Source organism: Thermobia domestica, chromosome 7 (genome assembly GCF_964235325.1).
Source record: "Thermobia domestica chromosome 7, izTheDome1.hap1.1, whole genome shotgun sequence".
Classification (NCBI taxonomy): domain Eukaryota; kingdom Metazoa; phylum Arthropoda; class Insecta; order Zygentoma; family Lepismatidae; genus Thermobia; species Thermobia domestica.
Window position 1 is genome coordinate 16,166,958 of NC_137460.1, and position 15,524 is coordinate 16,182,481.

At 34.3% G+C, this 15,524-nt stretch overlaps 1 protein-coding gene across 4 annotated transcripts in view; it reads left to right on the forward strand.

Annotated features, from left to right (window-relative positions):
- LOC145689868 (uncharacterized) overlaps nucleotides 1–15,524 on the forward strand; it is a 109,652-nt gene that overhangs the window by 71,911 nt on the left and 22,217 nt on the right. The gene's annotated exons all lie outside the window — the stretch shown is intronic.

Below are 15,524 nucleotides of genomic sequence, written 5' to 3' on the forward strand. Positions count from 1 at the left end.
CGAGTACTACTTATATTATGGATCCCTATAGTAAAACTCCACTTATTTCTGTAACCGTTAATGTTTTCAGGGAAAAGAAATATGTCAGCGTCAGTTTATATAGATTTTAAATATATAGAATAGTTATAAATCATGTTACTGTTTCGAGCAAAGATTTCTTACTTCTAACGATACTTCTCATTATCCTCTAGAAATTTTTCACTGGGCCGCAAGCGAACAACCTACTTGGTACAGATCAAGTTAGCGGGATCCACTAGAAATAATTCTTAAATAACAGATACTTCTACGAGTTGCGTGATAATACTGAGTTCAGTGATAACAATAGCATTACTTCTGTATCGCCGGAATACCCGAAAATTTTTTTTTTAAAAAAAGAAAAAGAAATAACAAAATAAATAAATGAAAATATTTCTCGAAATAATAGATTGTGACCCTGTTTAACTAGGTAGTGATTTCTGTTCGAAATACAGTGTGAAAGTATGGTACATGAAATAGTGCATAAAACGAACCAACTTGTGCCAGGATGACACTCAAAAGCATGAATGATCATAATAATAATAAATGTTATTGTAGAAACATCTGAGAACAACAGATGTATTACAATCTTCAGAACCGTTAGATGTATTACAATCTATCACGCACAGTTTTCCCGTGACAGAGGGATTTTCAGGAAATTTCCCCCAAAATTTCCCTTTCTCTTCATTTTTGTACCTCTAGCTCGGGTATCCTTAGGCATATAAACATACAAATTATATTTTAGGTTAGCCTGTTTTATACTTAGTAAACCCTGTAAGTTTCATCTGTGTCACATCATTCTTCATTGAGAAATAAATATATTTATATAAATATATGCTATGTGTACTGTCCATTTTACCATATACAAAAGGTGCAGAAAAATCACATGTAACTTCCACAGAAATTACAATATAAGCAAGGTTTATACTTTAGTGGATTTCTGATGAAACCTACTTTACAATGATGTATACACCATGTTCGCCATTTTTATAAGAGGGAAATTCCAGAGGGATTTTTCGGGAAATTCCCTAAAAATGTAGGTTTTTGCCTCATGTCACTGTTCATATAGTGATACAGAAGCGGGAATTGCGCCAGAATATAGATTTATATCAATTCAATAAATCAATAGCTCACTAGTAAACAAGGTTTATGCCACATGAAAGAAACCATCTGATCCTAAAGCAACTTTGGTCGCTGAATTCGAAAGTGCAATCCGTTTTTCTCCATCACCCACAGTTTTTTGCGTAACAATTGGAAAGAGCTGAGAAATTCCTTCAAAATATACCTTTTTTCCAAATTTTCGTACCACTGGCCCTTGAAATATAAATGCAAAAATGACACCATATGAAACTTAAGTAACCTCGCAAGTTTCAGTACAATCGCATTATTATTTCTAGAGAAATAATTATAGCTGCATGTATGTTGTTTGTACTAGTTATTTTAAGACGTGATGTTGCGTTCTTTGCACCGAAAGAAAAAATCACAATTTCATTTACCCATACAGGCACATATACGAAATATGGGAGTATACGACACGGAAAAGAGGTCTGTGGTTTTCTACTACCTTTCATGTAATTGCATTGATACAGTTGTACAACAACACGTGTTTAGCTGATGCAATAAAGCTGCGCAAAATTGGACTCTACTGATAAATCGTCAGGTCCATGGCAAATAGATAAGTAAGTGTTGTATAACTGTATGCATATTGTAGGTTTAGTTTTAATTTGGATTTACCTGTGACAAGTGGTCGTAAGTGCGTGTGCGTGTTTGTTTTCTTTCTCCGCTATGAAGAGATCGCGGCGTGCGTGTATAAACTCATTGATCACTTTCTGTTACGTGTGTGGAAAATATGCTGTGAAAAGTCAGCGCCGTGCATTAACAGAAACGTTAAAACAATCTTATTATAGCTATTTTAGGGGTCATTTGGGTGATCAAGACAAAGTGTGGGCTCCACATGTGTGCTGTGTAACATGCTAACTCGAGCTATGCCTTTTGCGGTGCCAATGGTCTGGCGAGGACCAACCAGTCATGCTGAAGACTGTTATTTCTGTCTAACAAAAATTTGGAGTCATTCTAAACGAACAAAATCTAATATTGAGTACCCAAATGTTCCATCCGCTCTAATACTCATACCACATGAACCTGAACTCCCAATCCCTGATCCATACGCCCAGTTAGAAGAATCTTCTCCAGCAGAAGAGCAAATGGATGAGTTGCCCGAACCATCAACTTCCTTTGATCCAAACTATAGCCCAACCAAAAACACACCTCTTCTTGTTAACCAGTCCAGACTGAATGACTTAGTGAGGGATCTAAATCTGAGTAAGCAACAAGCTGAGTTGCTCGGATCGGGACTTCAAGAATGGAATTTACTTGCTCCTACCACCAGAATTTCAATTTTCAGAAACCAACATGAACAATTTTCAGGTCACTATATAATGCAAAATTCCCTCTGTGCATGTACAAATATAGATGATTTAATGGATGCACTATGTTCCCAACACATCCCTGAAGAATGGGGGTTGTTTATCGACTCCTTTAAAACAAGCCTTAAGGCTGTTTTGCTACATAATGGGAACACGAAACCATCAATTCCAATGGCATATTCCGTAGTAATGAAGGAAACTTATGAAAGTTTGTCTGTGTTGTTAGCTGTGGTATTTTGTAACAAGTACTGTTGGCAAATTTGTGGTGATTTAAAGGTCCTTGATATATTACTGGGGCTTCAGGGAGGATTTATAAAATACTGTTGTTTCCTTTGCTTGTGGGAAAGTAGGGCAACTGAATCACACTACATTCAAAAAGAATGGTCCCCAAGAGAAACATATGCCAGGGAAACACAATGTTAAGTATTCTCCCTTAGTTAATTCAGAAAAAAATCTTCTGTCGCCTTTACATATAAAATTAGGCTTAATGAAAAACTTCGGTAAGGCCATGGACAAGAATGGAGAAGCTTTTGCGCACCTTAGATGTCAGTTTCCAAAACTTAGTGACGCGAAAGTAAAAGACGGGATATCCGTCGGGCCCTAAATTCGGAAACTATTAAAGGACAACATCTTTGAGACAAAGTTAAATAATGATGAACTATCCGCCTGGAGAGCTTTCAGTGAAGTGGTGTATGAATTTTTGGGAAATCATAAGGCAGAAAATTACCGTCAATTGGTTCAAGAACTTTTGGATAGCTATCAGGTTAGGATGTATGATGTCCCTGAAAATTCACTTTCTTCATTCCCACTTTGAATTTTCCCCGAGAATTTAGGAGCTTTTAACGACGAACAAGGGGAACGATTCCATCAGGACATTAAAAAAATGGAGCAACGTTATCAAGGTAAATAGGATCCTCATATGATGGGCGACTACTGCTGGGTTTTAGTTAGAGAAAGTGATTGGCACTACAAAAGGAAGAATTAATTGTAAGTACAAATGTTTTATTTTCATACTTTGTAAAGCAGATGTGCATTTGATCCATTGTGAGTTATTGATATTTGTTTTTGTAGGTCAATATCAATTTTTGTTTACTATTTTGAATAACGTTTAAAAGGCGTGGAAACTAAGAATTTTGTTGTATACTTTTGGAGTTAAAGATCAGTTTTTCAATAGGATTAATCTGGCGCAATTCCCGTTTCTGTATTACTATACGAGCAGTGAAATGAGACAAAAAATCTACTTTTTAGGGAATTTCCCGAAAATCCCTCTAAAATTTTCATCTTATAAAAATGGCGGACATGGTGTACACAAAATTGTAAAGTATGTTTCATTACAAATCCAATGAAGTATAAACCTTGCTTAAATTGTAATTTCCGTGGAAGTTACATGTGATTTTTCTGCACCTTTTGTATATGGTAAAATGGACAGTACACACAGCATATATTTATAGAAATATATTTATTTCTCAATGAAGAATGATGCGACTCAGATGAAACTTACAGGGTTTACTAAGTATAAATCAAGCTAACCTAGAATATAATTTGTATGTTTATATGCCTAAGGGTACCCGAGCTAGAGGTACAAAAATGAAAAAAAAGGGAAATTTTGGGGGAAATTTCCCGAAAATCCCTCTGTCACGGGAAAACTGTGCGTGACAGAGAAAAACGTATTGCAGATTCGAATTCAGAGGCCAAAGTTCCTTAAAAATCAGCATTTTTCTCTAATGTGGCAAAAACCTTGTTGACTAGTGTAATTATGTTGTATCTGATGCTGCATGCAATGGTAAGTATTTTCAATGATGGTATCCGTCAGTTGAGTTATAAGATAATTTCGCTCTTTGTTGTATCTTTTGCTGACGTGGTGCTGATAGTAATGAAGTTTTGTTTTGTTGGGTTCAATTCTAGCAATTGTGTGTGTGTGCGTGTGTGTTTCCCCCCCCCCTCTTTGGAAAATATCCTGCGGGCGCCCATGTTCACATCTAAATAATCCTAAACGGTTCCTGTTTTTAGTTTGATAAGTGTGAGAGTACCGTAACTCATTGTAAATATGATTCTTTTCGTTAATGTAAAGCAAACATTGGTATATGAGAATTGCAAGTACTGTCATAATTTCTAATTTGACGAAGCTTGGCCTATATAGTGTGTACAACAAGGGGACCGAGCATTAACCTTACATATCTTTTGTATTTTCAATAGGCTTTTAATGAAGGATTGATGACCCCAAAGTATCGTTCCATAACTTAAATGACTGTGCATTTGCGCATAATAAACAGTTTTAAGTACATTTAAACTTACGCACAAACTTAATCTACGAATTAGGTAAACTCCTTTGCTAGCTCTGGATTTCACCTTAAGGATATGGTCGTCCCAGTTCAAATGATTATCAATTAAAAACACACACAAAAAAAGGAATATTTTTGAAGTTCTGCATTCGAATTTTTGTTATTGTAGGTAAGCACGAAGTCCTTGATCTTATTAGAGTTATTACAAAGCAAGTTGGAAGTACACCAGTCTTTAATAATATCTGAGGTAATGTTTAATATAGACTGAACTGAGTCTTTTTGTCGTGAGTTAACACAAATATTGAGATCATCAGCAAATAAGTAACTATTAACGAAGGGTGAAGCGACGTTGTATGGGAGGTCATTGATATAAATAATAAAAAGAATCGGACCAAGAATAGATCCCTGAGGTACTCAGTATCTAACAGGCAGCAGATTAGACTCTTCCCCTTCATAAAGAAAGCTCTGATATCGTCCATTTAAATACGAATGAAGAAGTGACAGAGCTGCATTATCAAAACCATAGAATTCTAGTTTTTGCAATAAAATATCATGAGACATCGGATATTAATATTTGTCAGTGTAAAGTAATATCCGTCCCTTAGACAGACAAAATATATTTCCATTGTAGTAATATCCGCTTGCGAGACGGCGTGGAATAAATTTTTACACTTCGAAGTTTGCAACAATGAGCTAGATACGCGACCATCTGCACAAAACAGCACAGTCAACCCACAACTGAAGCATAGGTGAAATATCAATTCATAACGCAACTATGCGTACCAACTCTGAAGAAAAAAATATCTTACATCCGCCTGGGAGACGGATATTACCGACTAAGGGTTAAGGGGCAAAAAAATTGTCTGGCACCTCCCTAACAACTTTCTAACATTACATTTACATTTCATAATATTGTACTTGCACAACAAAAGAAATTAATTCTTTCTAACTTCAGTGTATTTTTCATATCTATTTTAAATTTATAACAGATAAAGGTTTATAGCTTCTTGCAAAACTTAGATGTAAGTACAATTACATACAGTTTTGTTACACACATGAAGAAATAAGGAACTTTTTCACATACTTACACATTGATATTTTACAACTAAATTATTTTCTCGATGCACCAATTGTTATGGTATGTCATAAAATGCACAAGATAATTTTAGAAATACAAAATCGTTATGTTTTGAAAACTGCAAAAATATTTTTGTAGCATATTATGAAGTTTATTTATTAGGAACACTAAAAAAAAAAAAACTATTTACATTGAGACTTACCCGTGAATCATAAATATTGTTTAGTCCTTATACTCTGTTCACTATCCTCTTATACAGTTTTAGAAATGCAAAGGCATATTCCCTTTGCTCCCAAAACCGCAAAATAGCATTCAAATAACGTCAGCGGTCAATTCTGCTGGTAAGACCGATCCACTAATACTTGTACGACGTTGCCTTATGTCTTTTCAAATTGTATGGTCAGTGACTATTTTTCCTTTTTTCGGTCATTATTTTAAGATTCACAACACGGTTTTCTTTTAGTTTCCCGTAACTCGGGTAAAGTAAAAATTTTCCTGCAAACGAGCGATGTAACACAATAAGCATAATGGTCGCCCTTGCACACTGGTTTAATATAAGACCAATAGAACATAAGCGTTATATAAATAGTAACTATTGACTATAGCAAAAGCTAAGGAACGTACTGTAATAGACGCACTCTCCAATTTTGATAAACACTGAAGTCTATTGTGTAACAGTTCGAATACTATTACCAATATAATAAGAAATAGTCTGATATAGTAGTGTTCACGAGTCGACAATAGAAATAGGGTTTCCTTATCTAAATTTTGTAAGTCAAATCTCGTCTCTCTTCTCGAAGATTTTTTTTTCTCTTGTTTCGATTATCGAAAAAGATGTCTTCGTCTTGTTTCATTTTGTGAATTCACATTCAAGATTTATGACCTGATGTTTTAGATTTTCAAACTATGCTATGCGTAAGTGTCGGAAGTCTTACGGAACGGATTTGTCCGTTCGTTCGTCTGTCGTCAGCTATCAGCCAAAACAATAGGAGATATCGAGATGCGGATTTTGCAATCGATTGAGGGCCCCAGAAACAGGCCCTGTCTTCTCCATTAACCCTGTATTCAAACCAGAAGTAATCAAAAGTCGGGACAGGACGTTTGGTCGCGGACGTTTCGGCGCTGCCGTTTGGGCGCAAAGCCGTTTAGGCGCCAGACGTTTGGGCGCGAGGTACATAGTAAAAATCACAATTTACGACATATAAAGTAATCTAGGCACTGAAAACTAAGCGCGAATCACGTTGTATATATTTCCTACACTTCTATCTTTATCTCACCTCATTCATCTGTATATTTTCTGTATCTTATTTATTCATCTAAATTAAATAGTTTAATGCGTTTATGACATTTGTTGCCTAATCTCATCATGAATTGATTTTTCACTTCACGATTCTTGCACTTCTGATCTAATAGTGATTTAATTTTTGTATTATATAAGAAAGATAGGAAATAAAGAAATCAGACGAACTGTTAATAATTTTCTTAATGTTAATTAAAACATATTGATTTAAATTTTGTATGTTTTAAAAAAGTTAATAATTACATTTTTATGAATATTAAAATTTATTTTCTTTCGTATTACGTTTACCAAACTCTTCTCTTCCTTAAGTCCAATAAAGAACTACCATTAAAAGATTTTCGCGCACTCGAGTTGAGGGAAGTGGCCCAGCGTAGCGTAGTCGCTAACACTCTCGCCTTCGTTGCATGCGGTCACGAATTCGATTTCCGGTGGGGTCAGTCGTTCGAAAAAGTGTAACATGCTCTTTCAGGCCAGCCACCCTGAATGAGGATTTCCTGGGTTTTTCTCATTCTTACCAGACAAATGCCGGGGTTTTACCTAATTTATAAGCCCAGGCGTGACGGGCTAAATGGCCTTAGATGCTGAGAGCCCAGAAATCTAAAAATCCTAAATCCTAATCGAGTTGAGGGAAAGATATTTCGCATACAAGGTGTCTAAGACATATTTCTCATACAGAGTGTCTAAGACATTGAGTTTAGGAACTGCAGTATGCCGTATTTTTGGTATCTTTTTTTAATTAACATTCCAATATGAAAGTCAAAAATTAACACACATTTTTTCCGTTCCATTGTAAGCATTAAAGAAAGTGGCTAAAGGAAAGAAAAGGACGATTTCAAAGTGAAAAATAATACTTAAGTGTACATATATTGATCATTTATCCATTAGAAATGTGTTTGACATTCACACTTATTGCATAATTACAGTAGAAGGCCTGTTTTAATATTTTTAATGGAATAGGCTCACTATGTATGTAATGCAGTCAATCTTATCTAGTCTGGTCTACTTACCTTTGGCTTGAAAAGTTATCAAATAAAAAGGACACTTAATTTCGGTTGAAACTTAAATTTATCAAATTTAATTGTTAATTCAGTTTTTAGAATTTTGAAACTCCAGTATTTCTAGTATGCAAAACAAAATCCAGTATAATTCTAGGACTTCCACTACAGTAGACACCATGTGATATCTTGATTGGAACTTAGTACTCAGCGCCTAAGATAATCACTTTTTAATTTAACTCGCGCCCAAAGGTCTGGCGCCCAAATGGCTTCGCGCCCAAACATCCAGTGCCCAAACGGCGGGGCCCAAACGTCACGTACCGTTAAAAGTAATCATTTCGGGTTTCAATATTTATTGTCATATAAGAACAGTACTAATAGAGAGCGAGGAACATTTTTCTGCAATCGATTCATGGTCACACGAATATTATATATGTATATAATCACAACCTGCAAGACCCTATCGAAACCGGAAATAGTTCAATCTATAGTACTTCTGTTTTCAATACTGATTTTCATAGAGCAAGAAGTGGAAAAGAAATTCTGCACTTCTTTGCAATATATTCAGCGTCTCAAGAATAGATTATCTACTCTCTCTTAATCCTTCATTCAAACTGGAAATGATCTAAATTAAGGATATTTGGTTTCAATATTTCGTCACTGGACAAAAACAATAAGGAATAGCGAGAAATGTTTTATATATGTATGGACTCAGGAAAGGTTCTTTCTTCGTTATTATTCTTCTATTACATCCAGTAGTTGTAGATGTAACAAACTATTTCGAAGTTTTAAGTATTGTATTCGGATGGTTTAGAAGCATTAAATAGTTTCAACTGTGAAACAACATTCACTTTTCTTAATTTCATCTAGAAGCTACCAGAATCCTTAAGTATAAGGAAAGATTCATGAAGAGAATGATATAACACTCAAACCATATTAATTATAGGAGTAGGGGAGAGTGGGGCACGTTTTCAAACTGCCCTTATTTCTGAAACGATCCGTTAGATCTCTCCTGCGGGTGGACTGGCTGAATTAGGAATGCTTTCACGGTATCTATGCAAGTTTCAGTTGAGTAGCTGTATATACGTAGGCAGGAGATCTTGTAAAATGATTTTTTCGGAAATGGATGCAGAAGGAGCTCTGCATTAAAACTTAATATAAATGTATTAGTGTTAAACGAACTGCTTTGGCATTGCATGTACTATAGATCGTGTTCTTCCTTTACGTAATGATGTGTTTGTTTTTCAAATAATATACGCCATTACTTGTGAAAAAAATACCTGTTTCACTTCGTTCATTAAAGTATAAGGAACAAAATGACATCCTTTTTACCTCTAAAAATGTTTAAGATAAAATAAAACACATCCTTCAAAAAAAAGTTGGCAAATATGCCCTGGTATTCCCTATATAGTGTAAAACTTGCGTATATTTATAAAAATGATAAATGTTGTACACAATGTTTGTACAATCATTCTATCAACTTATGATTTTATGTTATGATTCGTGTATGAATAGAACAAATTTTGAGAACTAATATGGGGATAAACTGGAGTTGCATGCCAGACTCGTGAAATTTATCGTCTCGTCTCGATTCTAATCTCGAAAATGAGCCAAAAATGGTCATTTTTCTAATATCGTCTCGTTTTTAAAAGATATTTGTCATCTCGGGAGCAACACTAGTCTAATACTATATATCCTAACAATAAATGACGCTTAATTAGCCGTGTAGAAAAGACGTCGATTTAAAGCAATACTAGGAAAACTCTAGGAGCTAGTGAAAAAATATTAAAAAAAAATACTCCAGTAACATTTGGCTGAAATATAAATTAGAAATGAACATCTGCGTGAATTCATGTTATTGTGCTTTTGTTATAATTATGAATGTTTATTTTCTGGTCTATTCAATTCCAATTGCTTGTTTCTTAAAGTCATAACGAATTCACTAGTTAAAAAAATTATCATATGTGCTCATTTAAAACCTACTTACGGAAACTGTAGGACAAACGTAATACTTAAATATGGATAATAATTATTATTATCAATCGCTAACCACTTCTCTATATATTAGCAGTGTTGCAACCGTTTCCTCGTATACAAAATTCTAAGGTATTTTAATGACTTTTTTAAAGGAAAAAACCTCTAGAACGTGTGTCGCCATCGGACACCAAGTGTATACCAGGATAGCGTACGTACTATACCATATACACGCAATCCGGCTGATTAAGTTATGTGAATTATCCATCACCAACACGGGCGAATTCCATAAAAACATTTTCCCATTTGTTTAGCTTCGAAATTGTAAGCAAAGTTTACGAATTATCTTGCACACTGTTTGTAAATGAAACTTAATTATGTTAATTTGCAACCACTCTCTGGATTTGACACGCAAATATTTTAACTTTTGATTGGTAGGCCTATGCTGTAGGCTTAGCTTGGCGACAGATTGTAAATTTGCACCTTGATTTTTAATACTACATGTATATGACGTTACGTTTTTTAGCTTCTCTTGCATACTACATACTATGAATCTTTTTCACTGCACACGCACGCGTTTGTGCAGGACTATCATCTGATCTATAAATAAATTTCACGGGTTTTGTATTGTGGTTTATCCCTACATAAAATTGACCACGGAAACACTTGATAGAAGCAGTAGTCGGGCCTTTATTTTTCCTCTTAGGTTTAAATCTACTTGACTTCCCTAACTAACAGATAAAATAATCCATATTTTTCACAACTCATGCATTGTTTTGAAAATTACGATTTTCTCATTATTACACGGAAAATTTTACTTTTGGAACCCACAAAAGGTTCTTGATAACATTCTTACATTCTTATAATTCTTTGTTTACATTTCTTTTCCTTAATTCTAGAACAGTGGAATTTAAGTTGAACTTCCGTAGTAGATTTCTCTTTGACATTTATGAGACTTTTATTAATTTTCGGAACCTCTTCGCAAGCATTACAATTATTTTTAGCCTTATCGGACAATTTATGATTAGTTTTCAATCTTTGAACATATTCTACTAAGGAATTGTAGACTAGTTTCTGATTAGCAAAAAATTTCAATTGCACTTTGTTTATTCTATTGTAAAGCTAAACAGGTTGCAAATCCTTAATATATGATTCTTTTTTAACACTAGATGGCATGCAAGTCATTTTTTCTATGGCAAAAACAATAACTGAAATCTTTCCTAAGGGATAATTCTGTGCACATGCTATTTATATGCTATTATACTTGCTTTTTCCTCTCACAAATATTAATTTAGTTGACCTGTAACTTACAAGCAGGCAACAAACAGTTAGTGACGCTACACACACATTTTTATTTGTTTAGAAGAGTCGACAGGAACATTTTTTTCTGTCATACTATATTATAACACATGAAACACGCACAAGTTTCATAATGATAATCGGATATTTCATGAGAAACGTTTTTAAATTCTATGGCCTTCAAGGCCGCACTCTTGCAAGACATTAACAAAATTACTCACCCTTTCTTTTGCTGTTCCTCTATTTACTGTTTTCAGCAAAATTGGAGAGGTGGGCGTACCTTTACCTTTTGAATAACAACTAACAAGTGACACTTATTATTATCACACTCTTAGAACAGGTATTAATTCTATTGCTTTTTAATTGTTTAAAAACATAATTTATTTTAACACTACATTTACCACTTCGACTTTGTAATTGATTTTCGCATATTTGTTAAACTTGACCTACTTCAACAACTAGTTTGTTTTCAAGGTTAATACGTAAATTGTCTAATTATTCCATAAATTTATCACTAGCAAGTACAAAATCTACCTTACTCTTGTGTGTTATGTTTTTGTAACCTTCAATTACCTTTAACTTTTCTTTCAACTCTGCATTAGATTTTTCAAATTCTACTTTTATATTTATTGACAAGTTCTCGATTGCTTGAAGGAACATTCCAGATCTGATTTAACCTTGTTTTCTTCATCCCTAACTTGCAGGATTTCAGTCAATGATGAATGCGTAAAAACTGGCTGTAATATGCTATATTTTTCCATACATTTGTTTTCAGTTACATCTACACTAAGTAGAGATGGGAATTTAAACTCTGATTCACAGATTTCTCTAACTTCTTCAAAGTCGATATCTAATTTTTGTATATCAGCTTGTTTATTTAGCAGTTGCAAAGATTGTACGAGAACAGGTTTTAAAACGACACATTTGCCATTGCATTTATTCTCAATTATTTTACAATTTCCAAATTACAAATTATATCAGAAATATACGAAACTGACTAACAAATTCGAATGGTATTCTTTCAAAACATTTGTTAGCAATGTTTAGTACACTTTCAGCCATATGCGAATTATTCATCTTGAGAAATGAATTCGCTATTGACTTGTGAACATTAATTATAACTGGATTACTTTCTTTGTGTAACCCTAATGAGTATTCTGTTTTAGATACAGTAATACACTTTTGAGCATTTTCATATTTCTTTGATTTTACAATAAAATTCTTACTTTTGAATACTTCTTGCATTATTTTTACTCTTTCTAAAATTGATATAGTTACCAACCAATAAATAAAAATTTTTAAAAGAAAAAAAACTACTAATGACACTAACAAGGTTTATTTTTGCTTAGATTAGCAGTGGCCTACACGTTTACTAGCATACAGTTTTACACTTACGTCCCTGTTCGAAAGGTAGCCATATATGACATTTCTGATTTCGAGTCCCGTGGGTTCCTGTGAGGGATTAGACATATAAAAGAGTCCTGGGTTCGTGTCCTATTCTGGGTGAACGGTTAATAACGGTATAAATTTTTATTGTTTAGCTTTTACGGTGCAAAAGGTACTTGTCGCTGAACGTAATGAAACTATAGTCACTAATAACACTAAGAACACCTTTTTGTTCAAGTACAAGCTAGTAACCAAAAAGTTAATACCTTGTACCTGTACAACGCTAAACACAACAATGCAATAATTATCGGTTAACTAGGTATTTCCCTTATTACCTTAGGGAACTGTATAGGAAATTGTGTTATAAATAAACATTTACTAAATATATAGAAGCTTATATTATTATTGAAACTTGTTAAAAATTATACAAAAATACAATGACAGTAACACATGAAAAAACTTTGATTATTTAAGATTTTTATTACATATAATCACTGTAGTTACTTTTATTTTTTATTTTGTTATATTTTATTTTATTATTAGCCCCCTTTTTTATAAGTTCACGTCGTAAATGCACGATTTATTTTCCGGCACTGTATTAATGTGAACTACTAATATAAATCCAGTTAGGACACTAGTATTAAGCTACAGTGACTTTACTTGCATTTTATGAGCTCCTCCGTGGCTAAGCGGTTAGCGTACGCGCCTTTGGCGTGGGAGACCCGGGTTCGATTCCCAGCGGGAGCTCATGTGGTTCGGATTCCACGTTAATCAGTAGGTCCACGTCTCATATAGCCTCGCTGCTGAAAGGGACGCTAAACTAAAATCAACTCAACTCAATTACTTGCATTTTAGAAGAAACGCCTTGCACTGAATTGATGAACAGAGAAGATACTGTAACTTATACCATGATGAGGAAACTGCGTATACCAAGCCATGTTTATCTTCAGCCACTTCTAGCATATCTTTACTGTGTGTGTTTGTGTAAGTGATTGAGTGTTACTGCAAAGTAATTTAATAACAATTATTGTTAATAATGTATTTCCACTGTCCTTTTTATACTAACGAAACCAATTATATGAAATTGAGCGCCAACTAATGCCGGATTAATTCAAGTACATTTTCGCTGTTCTGATACGAATTCTGCACTGTCACTTTTCTCTTCCCTCCTTCAATTCTTCATCTTCCGCGAAGTTCACAGTATAAAAAGGCAGAGAGGAAGGGTGAGGTATTATGCTATTAACGGAAAACCACATTTCTTCTGTTTTGACTGTTTTAAGCGTATTGATTATTTGGAAAATGATTAACTATACTTTTTTATGCTTCAATTCTAATTTTATGATAGGGGCCGCGGTGGCTCAGTGGTAGAGCGTTCACCTCTGGTGCTTGGGGTCCCGGGTTCGATCCCAGCCCCCGCCAAGTGAACTTTGTGGTGGACAAACACCGTACTCGTGGGTTTTCTCGAGGTTCTCCCGTTTCCTCCCACTCTATTCATTCCACCATTTCACTCATCTCTCATAATCACCGTCTCCTTTAGCCTAACCGGCATTACCGTGGGACGTAAAACTTAAAGATTTCATTTCCTTTCATTTCGGGGTTCTCCCGTTTCCCCCACTTTCTTCATTCCACCATTTCATTCATTTCTGATAATCATCATCTCCTTTAGCCTAACCGGCATAATCGTGTCACGTAAAACTGAAAGATTTAATTTCATTTCATTTCTAATTTTATGATAATTAAAACACTGGAAAATTCACTTTGAAGCACTCTTGTTTTTGTCCCATCGGGAACGTTCCGAATAGTTTTATCCACACTGTTATGAAGAGAGTGGAAAAGAAAGAAGCTATTTTTAGAAATGTTCTAATATCATTAGTAACTTTTAATGATAGAATCACACGAGGATTGTTCAAAATATTATATTTTTTGTTTACGTATAAGTGTAACGTTTTGCAAACCTTTCCGGAGATACTAAGTTTTATCCCCAAAAGTACCAAAATGTACTAAATTATGTTTGGTTATGTAGTTTAAGTTCGTTTTTACACTTGCGACAAACTGTTTACCTGTTTAGAACATCATACCTTTCGTAGATTTTCAAAAACTTATTTGTGTACAATTCCCAAAAACTGAAACACGATACGTGACAAACTTGTCATTTCCTCACAATTGCCTTTCCCATAAATCATGTGTACCTCATATAGTGCCATTTACAACATTAAAAAAACCTAAAAACCTAACAACAACAAGCATTTTCTCAATTTCAACTATTCCCCTCACGTGACATTCACTCACTCTTCCTCAAAATCGATAATAAATTCTTCAATTCATCTGGTAAATTTTCTACAATTGGGCCTTCGGTACGTCAGTAAACCATAACAAGAATAATAAAATACAATGCGAAACAGACAAACAGTGCGAATGCTCTATATCTGAGACATACAGTGCAAAAGAAGTGAAACCACGTGGCAACTTGGGAATGCATACGGTACGAAGGGGACACCGGCCACTCTGCATTTAGTTAGAAGCGATAATAGTTGAAACACGAGACAGAGGAATTTCCAAGAATGCAGGCATTATTTCTAGGCTTGTGTCTAGTTGATGCAGCCCAGTCTTTTTGTAGAATCGAAAGAAAATTACAAGATCACTAATTATATGAATATTAGGTTAGGTTAAATTCTAAATTGTTACTCCCGTTCGTCTAAACTGAGACTTTTTTTTCTGTACTAAACTATTAAAACTCAAAATCTAAAAATGCTAAAATTGTTGAACATA